This window comes from Schistocerca cancellata, chromosome 8 (genome assembly GCF_023864275.1).
Source record: "Schistocerca cancellata isolate TAMUIC-IGC-003103 chromosome 8, iqSchCanc2.1, whole genome shotgun sequence".
NCBI classification, from domain to species: domain Eukaryota; kingdom Metazoa; phylum Arthropoda; class Insecta; order Orthoptera; family Acrididae; genus Schistocerca; species Schistocerca cancellata.
The window spans coordinates 422,093,112-422,102,355 of NC_064633.1; positions in this window are offsets into that span (position 1 = coordinate 422,093,112).

A 9,244-nucleotide genomic window follows, 5' to 3' on the forward strand; every position below is an offset into this window, starting at 1 on the left:
CAGACATGTAGTTATCGAGAATTCCACAACCATGACGGTATAAATTCATGTTGAAATTTGAAACTGTGACTACCATTTTATGCAGCACTACTTCCAATCGAGACTTCAAATTCCTAATTGGTCAATTTATTGTTTCCAATAGTAATACCGTGAACACATACATCAATCCAATCCCTCCACAAATTGTTTCACGACATAACATGCAACTGAACTGAAATTTGAAATTCTCAGCTACTTCCAACGTAATGGACTTCCTACCAAACGATGTCACTGTGCCAGTATCCACCAATAGAAGGCAAGGGAAAAAATTCAGAAGGGTTTGGAAACAGGACAGTTGTGGGGTCAAATCCCACCAAATATATTAGTCCTAGTATCCTCCAATAGGATACAAGGACAAACTGTCCCACACAGAGGGTATCGATTTAATTAATTACTTATTACATTTGATTGACTGAGGTTGTATTTGGAAGACATCCACAGCTAATGATTTACTAAATATCCACTAATTTGTTCAGGAGAAAAGAGGTGTTAGTGTGGCACACGATAGATACTCACTGGGCAGGAAGTAGCCACTTGAGAGAGAGAGAGAGAGAGAGAGAGAGAGAGTTTGTTGTTTGACAGGAATTTCTCAGGTATCAATATCAAAGAGTTGCCACCACCTGATGATGTGTTTGGGGTTGCGAGATAAGGAGGTTGACATCCAGTCTGTGGCCCATGGTATATAGTGTCATGCTGTATGATTAGGACAACTGGTGGCATTTGACCACCATGGCGGTGTCCAGACAACAGACCCATTAGCAGGAGATCCCAAAGAGCAGCTACTATACCGCACTTCATTCCATTGGTCAATACTTACAGTTATTACGTTTGGGAAGCGTGGGTGGGGTTGTAGATGTTAGCTCTACCCAAGTAAGAGAGCCAAGTCTCTTGCAGACTAATTAAACAAAGAATACATACCAATATGTCATTGACATCGACTTGAATTTCGTGTCGTGAGATCCTGCCTCTCCAGCACAAAGTGAGTCTTTTACCCACCAGTTTTTTTTCTGGGAGGGGAGGGGAGCGAGGGGGTGAGAGGTAGGGTGTGGGACATCCTCTGGTGGTGGTATTGTGCACTAGCTCGGTCGGTCCCTGCATATCAAAGTAAGGACACACGAAAATTTTCCAACAAGATAACACCTCGAATCTGTAGCAGTGTAATTGCGTAATTAGGACATGTAGTTGTTGGATGTGAGTTTTTCCTGTCAAATAAAGAGATTCAAGACCAGAAAATAAGTTTTATAAGTAAACAGTATGTCCTCTGCTATACAATTGAGACTGACTTCAATTTTAACTCATGAGTTCCTTCCTCTCCAGCACAGGCTGAGTCCTTTTCCCACCAGTTTCCAGATGAGGGAGGGAAGGGGGAATGGGGGATGCGAGGGGAGGACTGGTGGATTTGCCAGTGAGGGAGGGGTTAATTAATTATAGATTTAATTAATTTGTTAACAAAAATGTGCTTGTATCAGCTGAGGAGCGGGGATTTCCCAGAGGGGCAGAGGAGGAGGAGGAGAGGGAGATTCTCGGAAGGATGAATTATTGCTAGGGAGCCATAAATCAATTAACAGAACAATAGGTTAAGGGGAGGTGGAAGGAGTCATAAATCAGTCATGTTTCCCCTGAATGCATGCAATCCACACTAACAAAGTGGTGTAGAACACACATTACGCTACAACTTTTATAAGCCACTTTGAGGTTGTTTCACACCACAGGTATCTTATATCAAATTGTTGATCTTGATTTGCCGAAATCCACTTTTGCATGTACTAAAAGGTTGTCATTTACTCCCTGTATACCACTGTTGAAGGGGAATAACTAAATAAATCATGATATAACAGCTATAACATGAATTAAAGTTAGGGGAAGTTTACGAGAGACTTCTACAACCAATGTAAAGTTACACAGACGCTAATGTCCCACTTCTGACACCAATTGTAAAAGAGTTCACGCCGGGAAGAGGGGATATAATTGTTACGTCCCACTCCTGACACCAATTGTAAATGAGTACATGGTTTGGGGATGGGGAGAGAAGCTTGTGACACCAATGCTAATGTATAAAATGGCAGGGAAGGGGGTAGAATTAGTCCGCAGCTCGTGGTCGTGCGGTAGCGTTCTCGCTTCCCGCGCCCGGGTTCCCGGGTTCGATTCCCGGCGGGGTCAGGGATTTTCTCTGCCTCGTGATGACTGGGTGTTGTGTGATGTCCTTAGGTTAGTTAGGTTTAACTAGTTCTAAGTTCTAGGGGACTGATGACCATAGATGTAAAGTCCCATAGTGCTCAGAGACATTTGAACATTTTTTTTTGGGGGGGGGGGGGGGGGTAGAACGTTGTTAAATATGCGTCGTGGCGGCAGGGTGCATGAGGTCGAGCGGTCAGGATTTGATAGTGGGCATCCAGGGCTTTCGTTAAATGACGAAACAGGGAATTAAGTACAATAAAGAGGATGTATTTCAATATATGGAGTACAAAAGGCGCACCTAGGGTTGGAAGTTAGTAGGCTTAGCCAGAGGCTCTACCTTCCAAAAAGACATCTGTTCTGCTCGAGGTCTGGATTACAAGAGAGCGAAGCAAGTGTGTTCTACTCCGCAGGACGCTCTGGCGTCCACCCACGTGATCGGTATCCTGCACACACTATTGGCTAAAATCCATGGTGTGAATTTGATAGCAGTTTCAGCAGAGGGCTCAGGACGTCTCCTGTCAGCAGCTTTAACTGGACAGAACCGCCTCGGTTTTGAAAGGCAAACGACTTGTGTCACGTAGACGTGGCTTGAATTACTCTGGGACAAAACTTGTAAAGATTCCATTGCGCCTTTGAAATAAATTTCTTAAACTAATTCCCTAAAATATTCCTTGATTAGCTGCCATCCTGTACTACGAACAGAACTCAATATAATGGCAACAGTTGGCTTTGTAAGAGCTTAGCTTTCATCACTACCTAGACAGATACTATGAAGCCACTGTGAAATGCATGGCAGATGGTACTTAACCTTGTATTAGAATATTAAGGTTTCCGGTCAGCCAGAGTGGCCGAGTGGTTCTAGGTGCTACAGTCTGGAACCGCGAGACTGCTACGTTCGCAGGTTCGAATCCTGCCTCGGGCATGGATGTGTGTGATGTCCTTAGGGTAGTTAGGTTTAAGTAGTTCTAAGTTCTAGGGGACTGATGACCTCCGCAGTTAAGTCCCATAGTGCTCAGAGCCATTTGACCCATTTTTTAAGGTTTCCTCCTCTTCCAATTGTGTATGGAGCACTGGAATAATGACTACTACTTATTAGGTTGGTGCATAAGCTCGTAGCATTTTTCTGTAAGTATAATAAATACAACACATACACATAACATAAATATTAGTTGTCAAGAATAATTCATTCTGCTTCACTATTTACCACCATTTTTCAAGCAAGATACTGCTCTAAATATTTGCAGAATTCCCAACTGTAATTAACAACTGAAGATTTACTATTAATACTTAACGTACAGCTCTCTTAAGCTTCCAAATAGTCCCAAAAATTTACTGCCAATAATTACACAATTAAATTTAGAGGGAATAATTATCTACATGAATATAATACCACAAAAATACGTAAGTAGCTTAGTTATAGTGTATGCTAGATGATACAAGACTCATATACGACAATTTGCATAGCACTCACAAACATTCAAAAATATACAGTACATGTAACATAATGAATACATAAACAACTACATTGCATGGACCATGTCAAATTTGTATCAAAAGCATGTAAAAGTATGCATATATGTAGCAACTAGCATTTTGCAAACTACAGTTATATAAATCAATATTCTTGCCCTGTACCATATTAAATTACAATTCTACTTACATTATGTATGAAATATGTATACACATTCCTAAATATTTAAGAATTCCTTTCTCTGTCACTTAATAAAAATTTTGTGGCTCATGTAAGCTAATTCTCGTTTTGTAGACAGTATTACACTGCAGTTTGTCTTATATTGTAGTGCACATAAACTCATTATTATAGAAACAATTCTGTACCAGAAATGTTTTGTACGATTTTTTAAAAGTATATTTATTGTTCACCTCTCTAGTTTGAAGGGAGTCTTTTCTATAGCTTTTGCCCCTGCAAGGGATGGATTTGATTTGCTTTACATAGTGCTTCCTCTGGGCTCATGGAAGAAGTTCTGTTTCCTTGTGTCATGTGTATTCTGGACAATATTTGAATTCTGGTCAACATAGGGGATCATACATGTACATGCTTGCTAGTGTTAAAATCTTAAGTGCTTTAAACGTTGCCTTACACAGTTCTCTGCATTTAAGTTTGGCTTTCATTCTTGTTGCTCTTTTCAGAATTTTGAATACACTATTCATAATAATTTCGAAGCTGTCCCCTTACCAAATAACGCCATAATTTAATATAGAATAATTTAGTGCAGAGTGTTTCATTTTCATAATATTTACGTCTTTTAGGTAATTCAGTTTGTATGGAACGTATAGATTTGAGCACAGTTTTCAGCTTATACATTGCTTGCCAAAAAAGGTGAAGGTCGCAGATGGAGAGGAGGAAGCGAAATGAAACTTTACATGTTGAGAGGGTATATAATGTTATTTCAGTAATAACAGTATCGAGTCAAATTTACTAAGTACCTGGCAGTCTGAGCCCATATAAAGGCTAAGTCTATAACTAATGCCACCTAGAATAACTCCAAAAGTATGATAGGGTCTGAAAGGTTTGTGTGACAAAAGTTGCATGGGACAATGGTGGCCACAATATGACGTTGGTGTTTTTGTTGCTAGGTGGGGTCGCTTCAGAGATATGAGGGTCGACTTGTTTTTTTTTAATGGGATACTATGTTTAGTACTTATTTTCTGTTAGTGGCTATTGAGACAAATCCAATGATGTGTAATAAGATCTTTGAAGGTCAACGAAGGTCACAAAGGTGGCAAGAACGTCCATTTACAGAAGGTGCTCAAAGTGATGACTATTGGCATTTATTCAGTGCTGCAATCTTCTTATCATGGATTGAGTGGTATTTCTTATCACATCGGCACTTATCAAAACACATGCTTTGACAATTCACTCTCGCATATCTTCAGGTGTAGTTGGAACGTCTTTGTAAACAATCTGTTTTACGAATCCCAAAAAGAAAAAATCCAGAGGCGTCAAGTCTGACGAACGATCTGGCCACGACACATCACCTCCGCGTCCAATCCAATGATTTGGGAATTGTCTCTGTAACTCATTTCTAAACTTCAGCGAAAAATGTGTTGAACACCCATCTTGTTGAAACCACATTCTGTTCCTTGATCCTAAAGGTATTTCTTCCAATAACAGACCTAACGTTTCTTGCAGGAATGTGGCGTAATTCCTACCATTAAGATTTACTTCGATGAAACAAGGGTCTATAACTCTGTCCTCCAGAATCCCATACCATACATTCACCGATCACAGTTTCTGGTGCGCAGCTTGCAACAGCCAACATGGATTTTCAGTTGCCCAATAATGCATGTTATGCAAATTAACATTTCCAGCCAGCTGGAGTGGCCTTGCAGTTCTAGGCTCTGCATTCTGGAACCGAGCGACCACTCCGGTCACAGGTTCGAATCCTGCCTTGGTCATGGATGTGTGTGATGTCCTTGGGTTAGTTAGGTTTAATTAGTTCTAAGTTCTAAGAGACTGGTGACCTCAGAAGTTAAGTCGCATAGTGCTCAGAGCCATTTGAACTTAACATTTCCATGGTACTTGAATGTAGCCACTTCAGTAAATAAAATCAAATTAATAAATGTGTCATCCCTCTGAATCTGAAGATGAGCCCATTGGCAAAACTCAATGCGACGTATACAAGCTGTACAAGTTAATTCTTGGTAGAGACTGATATGGTAAGGATGATATCTCATGCCAGATTCCCTTGCGATTTGATGCGAACTAACACAAGGATCTCGAACCACAGTGGCGTGAGTACCAATTTCCGTTTTCTCGTTAGTAACTTTCCTTTGTCGGATATGTTTCCGATGCGTTAAAGATCCAGTTGTTCCCAATTTATCATACATATATTTAAATGTACAGCGTGTAGGGTGAGTGCGTTGAGGACATCTTTCAGCTAAGAAGTCTCTAACTCTCACTGAATTTCGTTGGCATTCCCCGTACATGAGAAGCATATCGACTTGTTCTTCGAAGAAATACATCATTCACATTCGCTTGATTCGACGATATTAGTCTTACGTTTCCTATTAGTGTTGTATTACGAAACCTTCGAACGCTGTTTACATGTCAATGGCACGTAAGATGGATACGCCGTATTCGGCGAATATTTACTATTTGGACGATATACGAGAGAATTGTCAGAGTATGTGCTTCGATAAGAAATACCACTCAATCCATGATAAGAAGATTGCAGCACTGCATTGATACCAACGGTCATCACTTCCAACATCTTCTGTAAATCGACGTTCATGACACCTTTTTAACCTTTGTTGGCCTTCAAAGACTGTACTGTCGCACATCATTGGGTTCGTCTCGATAGCTGCTATCAGAAAACAAGTACCAAACTATAGCATCCCATTTAAGAAAACAAAGTTGACATTCATATGTCTGACACGACCCGACCTAGCAACAAAAAACCATTATGGCCCCCGTTGTCCCATGCACCTTATGTCCCACAAACATTTCAGCCTCTATACTTTTGGAGTTATTCGAGGTGGCAATAGTTCGTGACTACCTTGTATAACTATCACTTGACAAGTCAGGAGTACACTACACAAAAGAAACATCTACTCAGGTAACAGGGTACTTGTAGAGTGCACATGAGGATTTTTTAGGCTAGGCAGTAGTTTGAGGTGTTCTGATGTCACTCAATATGCAGCAAGGGAAGTCAAACGGCGTTCAGAATAAAGACGCTTCGACTGTCATAATTTTATCAGTTAACTGTCGAAGTAATCGTAATAAAAATCCCGAATTTACAGCCCTCCAGGAAAGTTCTCGAGTTCAAATTATTCTTGGGAACAAGAGCTGACTGAAGCCCTAAGTGGAGAGCTCTGAGATATTTAGTGTGTCGTGGAACGTATATAGGAAAGATAGATTAGATGCCATAGGAGGAGGGGGGGGGAGTGTTCATTGCAGTTAACAAAAATATTGTCTCTATTGGGGTCGAAGTTGAGAGTGACAGTGAAGTTATCTTGTCACGTATAACATGTCTAAGTGAAACCAAGATAATTGCTGGATATTTTTACCGCCCACGCGATTTTGTTGTGACAGTTCTAGACTCATTGAAAGAAAGTCTACAGTCAACAGCACGTGAATATCCGGATCATGCAGTACTAGTTGGAGGCGACTCTAACCTAACGAGTATAGATTGGGATGTCTATTTATTCACAGGGGGGAAGGGTTACAGACAGACAGTCATGCGAAATACTTTGAACACGTTTTTTGAAAATTCTCTCAAGCAGCTAACTTCGACAGACCAGACACGATGGAAATATCTTAGACCTCGTAGCTACAAATAGGCTGGAACTTATCGACAACGTCAGTATAAAAATGGGGTTTAGCGATCATGATGTCATTATATCAACTATAGTTACGAAAGTTAATAAATAGGTCAAAAATGCTAGAAGAGTTTTTCTGCTACAGAGAGCAGATAATCAGTTCTTAAACCTCACTTAGATAGTGAACTGGCATCACTTAGTTCCAATAAGACAGATGTAGAGGCATTATGAGCAAAGTTCAAGCAGATCGTAAATCGTGCTCTGTAGAGTTATGTGCCTGGTAGGTGGATTAAGGACAGGAAAGATCCACCATGGGTTAATAACGAGATTAGAAAAATGCTGAGGAAGCAGAGCCTGTTGCCTCTCGGTTCAAAATAGAACTCACAAATGACGACAAGCAAAAGTTATCAAAGATTCTTGCGTTTATGAAAAAATCGGTGCACGAAACATACAACAGCTACCATCGTCACACCTTCGCAAAATCTACACTATGTGATCAAAAGTATCCTGACATCCCCAAAAACATACGTTTCTCGTATTAGGTGCATTGTGCTGTCACCTTCTGCCAGGTACTCCATATCAGCGACCTCAGTAGTCATTAGACATCGTGAGAGAGCAGAATAGGGCGCTCCCCGGAACTCATGGACTTCGAACTTGGTCAGGTGATTGGGTGTCACTTGTGTCATACGCCTGTACGCGAGATTTCCGCGCTCCTGAACAACTTAGGCTCATTGTTTCTGATGTGAGAGCGAAGTGGAAACATGAAGGGACAAATACAGCACAAAAGCGTACAAGCCGACCACTCTGTTGAATATCAGACACCACAGATAGCTGAAGAGGGTCGTAATGTGTCATAGGCAGACATCTATCCAGACCATCACACAGGAATTCCAATCTGCATCAGGATCCACTGCAAGTACTATGACAGTTTGGCGGGAAGTGAGAAAACTTGGATTTCATGGTCGAGCGGCTGCTCATAAGCCACGCATGAGGCCGGTAAATGCCAAACGACGCCTCTCTTCGTGGAAGGAGCGTAAACATTGGACGGTTGAACAATGGAAAAATTTTGTATGGAGTGACGAATCACTGTACACAATGTGGTGATCCGATGGCAGGTTGTGGGTATGGTGAATGCGCGGTGAACGTCATCTGCCAGCGTGTGTAGTGCCAACAGTAAAATTCGGAGGCGGTGGTATTATGGTGTGGTCATGTTTTTCATGGAGGGGGCTTGCAATCCTTGTTGTTTTGCGTGGCACTATCACAGCACAGGCCTACATTGATGTTTTAAGCACCTTCTTGCTTCCCACTATTGAAGAGCAATTCGAGAATGGCGATTGCATCTCTCAACACGATCGAACACCTGTTCATAATGCACGGACTGTGGCGGTGTTGTTGCACGACAATAACATCCCTGTAATGGACTGGCCTGCACAGTGTCCTGACCTGATTTTGACACAACACGTTTGGGTTGTTTTGGAACGCTGACTTCGTGCCAAGCCTCACCGAGCGACATCGATACCTCTCCCCAGTGCACCACTCCGTGAAGAATGGGCTGCCATTCCCCAAGAAACCTTCCAGCACCTGATTGAACGTATGCCTGTGAGAGTGGAAGGCTAAGGGTGGGCCACACCACATTGAATTCTAGCATTACCAATTAAGGGCGCCACGAACTTGTAAGTCATTTTGGAGCCAGGTGTCCGAATACTTTTGATCACATAGTGTAGCTGAGAATCAGAAAAAAATCCAC